Here is a 12,060-nt window from a genome sequence, read left to right as displayed (position 1 = left end):
CTATGAATTGAAAGTGATTGCTCCTGGGAATGGAGAAGATGAAATAAAGCACTACTGTTTGGTTTTGTTTTTTCCTTAAATGCCTGAAGTACGATTTGCTTTAACGAGTGTATGCATTACTTTGGTAAAAAAAAAAAAAAAACATAAGTGAAAAGCTAAATAAATAGCAGAGTAGTGAGTATCTTTGTACCACAGGTTTTCCTTCTTACAGATGGTAAAAATCACTTCTCAATGTTTGTTGTACCACTTGTTTTCCTGTTCAGATGTAGTTGACATTCTCTATTAAAGGCTAAGGATCATAAAGTTAAATAAGGTGCAGTTCCTGGCCTGAAACACTTGTGGCTTAGTGGGTGGTGTATCAGGAAACTTTAAAAAATCAAGATGTTCTTGATGATTGCCTTTTGGGGACTAAGAATGTGGGGGGAGTGTTAGGGACCGTAAGAGGAGTGGATGCCCGTAGCTCACAGGAGTGGGATATTCATGGGGCTTGCTGAAGGAACAGTGATTAGAGAGGGCTGGTGTAAGTGTGAGGAGTCGTCCTGGGGCTCAGCAGAGGAAAATCCCTTCTGCTGCTGGACAGCCATCCATTTGCAAATGTTGAAAGAGAGAATATGGAGCCCAACAGTATGAATATTTTCTGGTTTACCCACCTTTTTTTTTTTTTCCTGAAACGGTTCTACCAGTTTCTATTGCTTCTACCAACACAAGGATGTCTGTTTTAACTGTAGCACCATTAACAGTGGGAGGACTGACATCCCTAGAATGTTTCCTAATAGGTATAAAATGATGCAGTGTTGTTTTGATTTGTATGTCTTTTGTTGCTTATTATACCCATGATTGTTGTAACACTAGTTAGGCTTTTTCTTGCGTTTGTGCTCTGTTGAAAGATTTTTTGTTTTTTTGTTTTTTTTACTCCAACATATCCTTTCTTTTAAACCTATTTTAACGAAAGTTTCATCAGAAAATTTTCAAAATCAGTTATTTTGTCAGAAAACTTCAAACTGACAGTCCCTCGCTTTTTATTCCCAGCAGAGCTGGTGTTAGAAGGTAATAATGCAAAGTGAAATCAATTTCTTTAAAGTGGAGAATCCCTCTCTTGTTTTTTATTCACCATAAATTACCTGCAGTCCTCTCAAGGGATGCTATTAAAAAAGGTAACGTGTCAAGGGATGGGGCGGAGTGTGGACAACTTCCTGGAAGAGACAATACCCAAATGCAGTCTTAAAGGAAAAGAAAGAGTTCAGCAGGAGGAAGAGGGATGGGTAGGACTAAGCACAGAGAAGGAGGGAAGAGAATTGGGTGAGGTTATGTTTCAGTAGAAGTTGCCACCTGGTTTCTCCTGAAGGCTCCAGAGTGCGTTCAAGGTGCATTCAAGTACTTGCACCTGGTTCCCCTTTCCCTTTTACTAGAGCTGCAGGTTCAGAGAGTGCAGAGAGGCTGTGCTGTTAACCAGGGAGATGCATCATGCGTTTGGGAAATTCTCTTGCCTGAGAGCAGAGGGAAGTTATCGTGAGGTTTCGAGCAAGAGAGTGTAAGTGTTGTGCTTGCCTGCGTGCACTTTATAGAAACGCCTGCATAGGTAAAATGATCACATTTTAAAGCGAGTGATAATGCAAACAGGACTGCATTTTAAGATCGAACTTACTATGTCCAGTTAGGGGATTTATTTCACTTTGCCACAAAAATGAAAAGGGTGACCAAGAAACAAAAGAAGACTTCCTGCCACAAGGTTTTATCTTGGAACACTTGGTCAGTTTGCATTTTACTTAACTTTTTTCCCCCTAGTTTGTAAATGAACATTGAAGTGATAAAGTTAATAGATTTGTAAGATCTCATTTAGAAATCAGAGGTTTTTAAGTTTGGAGGCATAGATAAAAATAACTTCATTTGAAGGTTATAATGTTTATGTATATTTGTATATGTACATAATTAGTAAAAAATACTAAAATTTTTATATAATTAGTAAAAAATTGACATAGTAAAAAAAAAAAAAACCTTGGAGGGTTGTGGTGTGCATTGACTTAAAGTTCTTTCTTTGCTTTTGTCGTAATTTTTGTTGACAAGTTGCCAGAAACATTTGTATAGGGCTCCTGTTTTCAGAACCAGGATAAGTATATAAAAGATTCAAAGTGTGTCCGTTGTGAAGTGTTTCATCAAGTGCTTTATGTCAGGTTGGCAAGGGAGGTCCCCTGCCTCTCCTGAACGTAAGTAGATGGTTTCATGCTTCATCACCCACCCTCCACCTTTCTTTTCTTCTTTTTCTGGTTCTGTAAGCACTGGAGTCAAGTCTCTTCAGATGTGAGCTGTTCCCTGCACTGCTTCCTTTCTCTCCCTCCTTCTTATTCAGTGCCTGTCTTATTGTGTTTGTACTCCCGACCTGACCCCGGCACAGAGTCTAGAAGAATTCATGAACCAGTGGGGGGGCTACCATTGGGGTTGGGATTGGGATATCTTTTTTTTTTTTTTTTTTTTTTTTTGGGATTGGGATATCTTGAAGGAAAGATGTATTTTTCACTTTTTTAGCACTATTTCAGTTTTTTTTTTTTTTTAACAAAGCGTATTCATTTTTTAAAAACAACTGAAAAAGGGGGCAGCAAAGTGGAGACTTTTGTATGGGAGAAAAATTATTTGAGGATAGAAGATAAAAATTATTTTGACCATTATTAATTTGATGGCAGTGATCTTTAATTTCTGTTTTCTGTTGCCTCTGCCACCTGTGCTGTACTAACCACCCCTCCTTCCCTTTTCCTGTGAATGTGTTTACTTACTTTGCTAGGATTCTTAACAGCAGATTCTATTGTGCATTTGTTATCTCATGTGATGGTGCCTTAACCAGTTCTGATTCACTTCTTGTTGCTCTTTTAAGAGATTTTTCTCATTATTATGGCTATTTTTCATGTACTTTGATGATGAGTGGATTGAAGAGAGGAAGGTCAAACCGCTCTTATTTTTCATTCACGACTGTTGTGAAGACTCCTTAAGAGAGAACAATGAAGCTGAAATCTGTATTAAATTTCAGTGAAGGCGACTTTTTTTTGACATGTCTCCCTCAACACAGTTTTTATGAGATAACCATAATTACTTTTTAGATTACAATATAAATTCTATTAATGTATCAATTAATTTCTAGTTCATCTTAGCTGAGACCGCATGGCTTTTGTTGCAAAGGATTCCATTTCAAGGATACTGAGCTTAGGTGCTTTGAGGGTAAGGATTGGATGAATCTCTGTCCTCCCGAACCTAAAATCTAATTGAGGAGGAAAGGCCCAACCATGTGTAGAGTTAATTTCAGAAAGTAGGAGAAGGAGAGGCATCTTATGGAGGGTGGGTCCTCCAGTGCCAGGAACATGGCTTAGGGATCAGACCCAGCAGTGACCCAGTCTTTTCTGAGTGGCAGGGTCTTAGTACGAACTGCGGTGGATGATACCTGCGTGCAGATTGATGTGGGGAGTAAACGAGGTAGTTAGTGCACAGTAGGTGGTACAGATGGATGCTCAGACTGTAGTTACAGCTGGTGGCAGCAGGTTGTTGAAAAAGCATTTTCCTGAAGGACAGCCTGGTGAAGCGGACAGGGTAGAAGTCAGGGAATGGGGAAGTCTGGCTTCACATGTGGGCTCGGCCCCAGCTGTTTAACCTTGGTGGACTTAACGGTGGCCCTGAGACACCCCATGTGGAAAATGAAGGGATCAGACAAGGTATTCATTCTAATAACTCACAGTTTTAAAATTCTGAATGTAAGGTCAAGAGGGACACCCTCAATTCCGGTTCAGTCATTGTGGAGCCTTAGGAAAAGGTGCTGGTTTGTGGAGGGCAGATTAGTCCCTGCTGTTACAGGAAGAAGGCAGGCTTTTGGGGGTGGGTGCCACTTAATTCTGAGCTCCAGGCCTGAGTCACAAAATAATGGGGTTGCAATTGAGGGGTCTCTGAAGTTTCACGAAAGACAAGTGACGTGACCACTGCAGCATTTTAAGGAAGTTAATTATCAGTATATTTTCCCCACTGGGTGTAGAGATTCATGTCTGGATTGGGCTTCAGAAGTGATACTCAGGCTACACATGGAGGCCTTTCTTCTTTTATAATGTATTTTCAAAATAGTTTTTCTGCCATAAATCCTCTAACTGCTATCCCAGTATTTATTGAGAGAGAGCCCTCCACGCAGTGAGCGCTTTGTCAGGCACGGTGTGCTTACCTCTCCAAAGGGGAGATACTCACCTCCCAGGGTGCTCGTGAGGGCTGAGAGGATGCACAAGGGCCAGAGAGCGGAAAGCATGGGAGAGTCCCACGTTCTCCGAGCTCTGGGGGGAGAGAGTTTATCCTCAGAAATAAGAGTACAGTGAAACAGACAACCCATCTGCAGTCTGTATTTAAGGAAACACTAAGGCAATGTGGAATGATTTTATGTTTTAATTTTTTCCTTTTAAGCTCTTGGTTCTTGGGTGGTATTTTAAAAGCTGCTATATGAAATATGGTTACTGTTTTTGTTTTTTTTTAATTGATTAATTAATTTTTTATTTATGGCTGTGTTGGGTCTTCGTTTCTGTGTGAGGGCTTTCTCTAGTTGTGGCGAGCGGGGGCCACTCTTCATCGCGGTGCGCGGGCCTCTCACTATCGCGGCCTCTCTCGTTGCGGAGCACAGGCTCCAGACGCGCAGGCTCAGTGATTGTGGCTCATGGGCCTAGTTGCTCCGCGGCATGTGGGATCTTCCCAGACCAGGGCTCGAACCCGTGTCCCCTGCATTGGCAGGCAGATTCTCAACCACTGCGCCACCAGGGAAGCCGAAATACGGTTACTGTTGATATCAATCGTGATTAATAATGTTTAGGATATTAGAGTGTCGTGTAGAAGGAACTTTCTGTTCACCTGTTGTTCTTACTGATGTGGCTTTCTACTCTTTTCCTAAGCCAAAGTTAAATATGCCTCAAAGTGCCCTTTCTTAAATTGTTTTTGGAATATAAATACTCAAATGAGAAAACCATGGTGTCTTTGACAAAGCCAGTTGTTCTGTCTTACTGAACCCTCTGGTTTCCTACACTCCTCTTTTCCTCTTCCGGTTAGATTTTAGGAACTTGAGAGTGGAAATGTTCCTTCTTTGCCTCCCCCTCTGATAGTGACTAGCTCAGTGCAAAGCATTGAACAGTGCTCGAATAGCCCACGCTGGCAGCCTGAAAAGCTGTCCTTAGTGATGCAGATTCTCAGCTGTGGTTCATCCCGTGTGGATCAAAGGCAATTTTTCATGGCTTGTATAGTTTAAATCTGACTTAATACAGTTCAGACCATCTCTTTCCTCCCTGCCCTCAGAGAAAATCAGTACTACTAGATTCTTCCTTTCCGGGTTAAATGTACAGTTTCAGTTCCTTGAGCCATCGATACCTCATAGCACTGTTATAATGCTCTCCAGAGTGTTGGTCTGCAGTCCAAATGGCGACCTTCTTCCAATTTAGCTCGAGTCTCCGCAGAAGGGGGGTTGTGAGGACAAAAGGTGAGACGTACGTGTACATCAGAAAGTAGATGTGTTCCAGGAAAGGGCAACGAGTGATGATGACTCGGTCGGTGCTTCGTTTAGGCGGCCTCACCTGACTGCCCACGTCACTGCAACCTTGTGAAAGGGTGAAATGGAGACTCTAGGGTATGTCAATATTAAATATAAAAAAAGCGATATTAAATACGAAGAAATGAGGAAATATAAGCAATTGTGTTAATCATCTGTATGGAGTAATTATTCAAATCCTGTAAATACTGCTAATCTTACAATCTTTAGTAATCTATACTTTATGTAGCCCTCTTTGATTCCATTTTAATCAGGGGATTTAGCATAAGATCATCTTATTGGAAGGACCTGATAGCTGTTGAATTTTGACTTGTTTGGTGATTTGAATGGTTGGAGGTTTAATATGGTGCAGTCTTTAATAATTAGTATTCAAAATCATACTACATACCCAGATCATATTTTATTTATTTATTTTTTTAAAGATTTATTTATTGATTGATTGATTGATTGCTATGTTGGGTCTTCGTTTCTGTGCTAGGGCTTTCTCTAGTTGCGGCAAGCGGGGGCCACTCTTCATCGCGATGCGCAGGCCTCTCACTGTCGTGGCCTCTCTTTGTTGTGGAGCACAGGCTCCAGACGTGCAGGCTCAGTAGTTGTGGCTCACAGGCCTAGTTGCTCCGCGGCATGTGGGATCTTCCCAGACCAGGGCTCGAACCCATGTCCCCTGCATTAGCAGGCAGATTCTCAACCACTGTGCCACCAGGAAGCCCTTATTTTATTTTTTTAGTAACAGAATGATGTTTCTTTTTTTTCTCCTAAGTTTTTTCTTCTGATTATAAAAGTTATAGTGCTTATTTTAGAAAATAAATAATATAGACCAATACCAAAAAGAAAGAAAAAAAAATTATTCATAATCTAACTATGTAACAACAAGCATTATAAATCCTTTGGTGAGCTTCCTGTGGCTTGTTTATATATCTTTATATAACTTTAAAAAGCATAGCTAAATTTATAATATATATACCATTTTGTTTGTATCCTGAATTCTTCTGAAACTGGGCCTGTTTGTGCCCAGTTACATTCAATAGGATGCACAGTATAAAAATTTTTTTTTTTTTTAAAGTTAGTCCATGGTCAAATCGGTTAAGAAATATCTTAGTTTAATAGTAAGTGTTGGGTTTTTGTTTTTCTTGTTTTTTTTTTTTAATTGTAGATTTCATAGAGCCTTAGTATACTAACATGTATTATCATGTCGTAACAGAGGTGATAGTGTGTCCCTGCCTTATTTACTTATGGAACCCTTTCTTATGAATTAATAACTTGGATTTGAAGCACAATTCAGGGAAAGTTGATAAGCCTTTCCCCCTGCATAGTAGACATTTATTGTTTGTCTCCCCTGACATCCATTTCTCACATGCCATTCCCCAGATCCTATTTGGTAATAGGATGATCAGTACTAGATCACAGTTTGCAGGATTGATGAATAACTTTTTAATGGATTTTAAATGAATATTAATGTACAAATTAGTATTTTCAAAACACTCACTACCTTCGTGGATTTAGTCTGCTCTCTTGATATCCTGGGTGCCAGCCATGGAAACGCCATGCCCCTGATGAGTTGGTGAGCTCTGATTTCTTTTCCTTGAAAGTGTTCATTTGCTGCACCTCAAACACTATTTTTCCCCTAATAATGCTGGTTCACTGTTACCTTCTACTTATTACCTTTTACCCTACTTTTTACCTTTTACCTCCCTACTTCAAGCTCCTCACACCTAGCTCTTTGACATTATATTAATTGTTTACTGCGTAAATTTTGTCATGTTTAAATATAAGTGTTCGAATTTATTCTATTCTCCTTTACTTTGCCAGCTATGGAATCGTTTCCCTACCCATCAGTAATTCTATCATGTATCTTGCTCCATACGTTTTTAATTTTATCACCTCTCTTCTGCCATCAAGCTCACTGCCAAATTTTCATGTTGTTTCCTTCACCCGCAACTATGCAAAGTATCTTCAAGCCTTACTAGGCCTTTGAAATGGAACTTTCTTCGTTGAACTTTTTTAGTTTGGAGGGTGGGTGGGAGGCAAATGTTATTATCTCTTTTGGTCCTCACTCTGTCCAAACAAGCACTTTTTAAAAAATATTTATCCTTATTTTTTTGTGGCTGCGTCGGGTCTTAGTTGCGGCGCATGGGATCTTCGTTGAGGCAGGCAGGATCTTTTCGTTGTGGTGCGCGTTCTCTTTGTTACGGCGCTCGGGTTTCTCTACTTGTGGCGCTTGGGCTTCTCTGTAGTTGTAGTGTGCAGGTTTTCTCTCTCTGGCTGTGGCGCACAGGCTCCAGAGTGCGTGAGCTCTCTCATTGGGGTGCGCGAGCTCAGTAGTTGTGGCGAGTGGGCTTAGTTGCCCCACGGCATGTTGGATGTTAGTTCTCCCACCAGGTATCGAACCTGCATCCCCTGTGTTGGAAGGCGGATTCTTTACTGCTGGACCAACAGGGAAGTCTCCAAACAAGCACATTTTAAATTGCTTTCTTATCTCTAAACTCAAATGTAACTTTATCCTGTTATGTATGTTTTGTATCCATAACTTCTTTTTTCACTTTGGTAATTCCAGGGCAAGTTATCTGAATCTACTTTGTCTCCATCAGTGCTTTTTTAGATAGTGAACATTTGGAGAGCAGGAACTAGATTTATCAACTCCTCTCTTCCCAGTCCTTCCTACTTTTTGTTGAAGGGATAGAACGGAAATGAAAGAAGGGGGAAGTCCAGTCTAAAAAGTTATGTGCTGATTCATAAAGTTTAAATTATCCAGGACATTGCACGGAGTCGTTTGTATGTGTTTCAAGGCTAACTTGAAAGAGTGAGACGTCCCTTCTATCTGAGATGTTACTTTTATGTAATGTGAGTGAAATTCAGGAAAGCCAAGAAGGGATGTAAAGAGAATTGTTGGCCTTATTTGGTTATCTTAGCTAATCTAATGTTCAGGCACTGTGGTGTGATATTTCTGTTTTAAAATAAAGTTTCCTGTTACAATCCAAAGCAAGAATATTTATGGGTATTTTAAGTCTGTATATACAACTTCATAAACTATTTACATTGACATTTTCATAAATACTGATGTTGTATATCTGTGGAATCTCGGGGTATTTGTATAGTTATTCATCATCAAAATTCCTTCTATTGCCTGTAAGCATTGAGAGTTGGCCCTGTATTTGAGGCTGTACCAGTTAAGGAATCTAACAACATCCCATTTTGGAATACGGAAGTAATTGATGAGGAATGCTACATCTTTTTAGTGAATGTAACATCGTATTGCAGATTATTTCAGGGCAGGAACTGTAAGTTGTTGTTGTTTTTTTCTTTCCTTCCCACATCTTCTTGTGTAACCTTTAAACTATTCTTTATGCCCTTGGCACAAAGAAAGTTTCCCATGTTGTTCCTTTCGTTTGGTTCCTTCAATTATTTATTGTTCTCACTTCCTTATCACCCATTTATTTCTTGGAAAAATTTTATTTTCCCATTTTTTCTGCTTGTTAGTTAATTCATTGTTGAAAATAGATAAAAAGGGAAGATATCAAATGAGCACGTGCATATATTTTATCTGGAGTTTAGGGGAGAGGGTCATGAGAAGAAATTTGGAGGTAACTGCATAGAGATAGTATTTAAAGCTGTGGGTACCTATGACATCACCAGACAGTAGTGGCCACCATGCAGATATCTCCCAAAGTAATTTCATTATTCTGCTTCATTCAGTTGCGCAGGCAGCTGATCCAATGAAGTCAACACCCTGCTCTCCAGAGTAATATTTTTACTCCAGTGTAGCCAGGCCTGCGATCTCATCCTAATGCACTCAGTGCTCAGATGGATCCTAATGCTGATACCCTTTACAGCCCCTTCCAAAACTCTGAAGACTGGTAAGAGAAGTAAGCCAAGCATACCACCCTGGAATCACTAGCTTTTGAATGGAGCCCACCAGCGATCCTGAGGAATGAGCCAAAAGAAAGAGGCACCAGAAATTAAGGAGAACGTGTTCATCATGGAGGCCTAGAGAAGACACAGTTTCAGGAAGGAGGGGGAGAGGTCAAGAATGTAAATGTCTCAGTGAGCCAGGATGACAGGGACTGTTTTTACACCTGTAGCTTCCCTTGGAGGGAGGGACTGTTTCCCCAAATATCCCTAGCACCAAGTGTGTGGTCTGTGTTCAGAAGAGAATGCAGCAAGGCTCAGGGTGATTTAGAGGAGAGGGGGAGGTACTTCTTCTGGAAAAATGGTGTTATCAGAAAAAGCTGATAGGTTACCTGGTGATAGACCTTGAGTGATGGAAAGACTTTCATCTACTAGACGTTGAACGCATCTTCTCCTTTTCTGATAGTTTCCAGGACCTCACAGAACTAGACTGGTACTGGTATTCTAGGTAAATGGATCTACCATGGACTCAAATAGTACCTAGAGCTGTAAAATTAAACATATATATAACAAGGATATTTCTTAAATAGTTTACTCTTTCAACAGATGGAGGTGACATGCTGTAAATTAGTATTGCTCTTCTATTCTGTTGTTTTTTACCATATTTAATGATGCTTAGGCAGGTTTGCTGATAATTAGGAGAATTGCTGATAACTGTCAGTATATGTTTGCTCTTTCCATCAACCCCGAGGAATAGGTTTTAGGTGTTATTGATGTGTCATCATATTACACACATGGATGGCATCTTTATTTTCAACTAGTACTTGAATAAATGCAAAGCATATATGTTTGTATAGATGCTACTCCGTGTCTGAAGTTTCATATTGTGCCTAAAGGGGTTTGTTGCTATAAATAAGGATGGGAAAGAGGAAGGGGAAGAGAAAAGGAAAAAAGGTCCTCATGACAAGAAAAGAAAATCTGTTATTTAACTTAGTTGTCCATCTGGAACCTTCTCCGTTTTTACAGGTCATTAAACTGTGGGTACTCTCTCCCCTATGTGCCCGTCTATATTTTGAAATTAAAAGATAACATTGAGTTGTTATTATAATCAAGATGTAATAGGAGTCTTGGCATTTCTTTTAAATTACAAAGAAACATAGTTATATCTGTATAAGATTTTTTTAAACCCATTAAAAAACACAGGAAGCATATGAGATGGTTCTGAAAAGGTGTCCTGTAGTAGTGACGATCAAGAGTGGAGATTTTTCAAGTCAGTGCTATTTACTGTATTTTGGTGCTGGCCTTCAGTTTCCTCCTACAATGGATATAACTTCACATATCCTAAAAAAGGCAGTCCTGCAGTGAACTCTATTCTAAGGGAAAGGAAATGTGGAAAGAAAAGAGTTTTTACCCCGGTGGGATTGGTGCATTGGCTTTTTAGAGAATGTCTGTTCTGGGAATGGTAGGTGATTCATTTGCATTTCTGTGAGCTTGTGAGAAGCATTGCAAACATCTGATTTTCATAAGAATCTATTGAGAATTATTTTGTATGTCAGTGTATTCTTTCTTTGAAAGCTATTTCACTGAAATAAACAGCTTCTTTTTCCCTAGTTCGTTACAAAATAGCTCATAAATTGTGGTTTGGGGTTGTCAATTTTTTTTTTGAAATGGGCTAGTGTTTATTTTGCATCTTGCTTCAGTTGCCCAGTTTCCTTCCATTTTATAAGGAGCACTTCTTGAACCTTGGCTGTGGCCACACGGGCTGCCTTCAGATTCAGCAGTTAGCACATTATTCCACTTGAAGGTTTACAGTTCAAGAGGAGCTTGGACAGTTCCCAGATGTAAAGTCAACTCATAGCAATCTGACGATAGAAGTATCTAGAAAGCTCAAAAGCCAGGTTTAATGGGTAGTTGTGCAAAACCATTATCCCTTTCACAAAAGATGGTGAAGAGGAGCGAGAGGGAAAACAATTGGCGTTACTGTGCCGGGCTGGTCTGAGCAGCCCGTGCGAGCGCAGCTGGAGTTCAGCTGGCCCTGCATTCTGCAGGCGGCCGTACGCTTTGAAACACCCCTAAATGTTCCAGCCCTTAAATAGCAGCGCGTCTTCTAAAATGATGCTGCATAGCGCAGGAGAAATTAAAGCGGCTGCCTGGGAGGCAGGAAGCCGACTAGCGAGATGCTTAATTATCGTGGAAGTAAGTGCTTGTTGCCCGGGAGCGGAGCGCAGCGAGCGCGGGTCGGCCTGGGTGTCAGCCGTGATTTGTAGACAATGCGGCCCCGGCAGCGCAGTGCTGGTTCAGCAGCATCTTTCCAAACATGCATCTGGCAGGAATTTAAAGGCCGCCTCTTGTGTAATTTGTGGAACCTTGGAAAAGGGTGCTCTGCCTTTATTTTCATGACGAACGCAACCATTCAGGATTTTGTGCTCAGAATTTGTGCCTCTCTCCTCCTGATTGACGTGCTCCTGAGGAAGTTGGCTTTCTTCACCTGTCACCTGGAAGGATGTTAGCAGTTCTCTGTCGTCGCCTGGGGGATATGGAAAGGTCTGTCCACAGCAGCATTTGGTTTCTGCTGTCTTCATAAATTAGTGCCAAAGGGTGGGGTGGGTTGCAGTGTGTAAGGAAATGCAGGCATTTTGCTAATGAGTGAAATGTTTCTAGCTTTA

The 12,060-nt window shown here is 40.5% G+C and overlaps 1 protein-coding gene across 9 annotated transcripts in view; it reads left to right on the top strand.

Annotated features, from left to right (window-relative positions):
- Positions 1-12,060, top strand: part of SIPA1L1 (signal induced proliferation associated 1 like 1) — a 376,440-nt gene that overhangs the window by 226,603 nt on the left and 137,777 nt on the right. The window contains exon 1 of one of the 9 annotated variants that reach the window (XM_082384315.1): positions 7,826-11,938. The exons of the other annotated variants lie outside the window; for them this stretch is intronic. The gene's annotated coding sequence lies outside the window, so the exon portion shown is untranslated. Of the gene's footprint in view, positions 1-7,825; positions 11,939-12,060 lie in introns of those variants that run through there. 9 annotated transcript variants of the gene reach the window in all.

This window comes from Balaenoptera borealis (genome assembly GCF_965194805.1).
Source record: "Balaenoptera borealis genome assembly, chromosome: 3".
NCBI lineage: Eukaryota > Metazoa > Chordata > Mammalia > Artiodactyla > Balaenopteridae > Balaenoptera > Balaenoptera borealis.
This window is presented reverse-complemented; position numbering and strand designations above follow the sequence as displayed.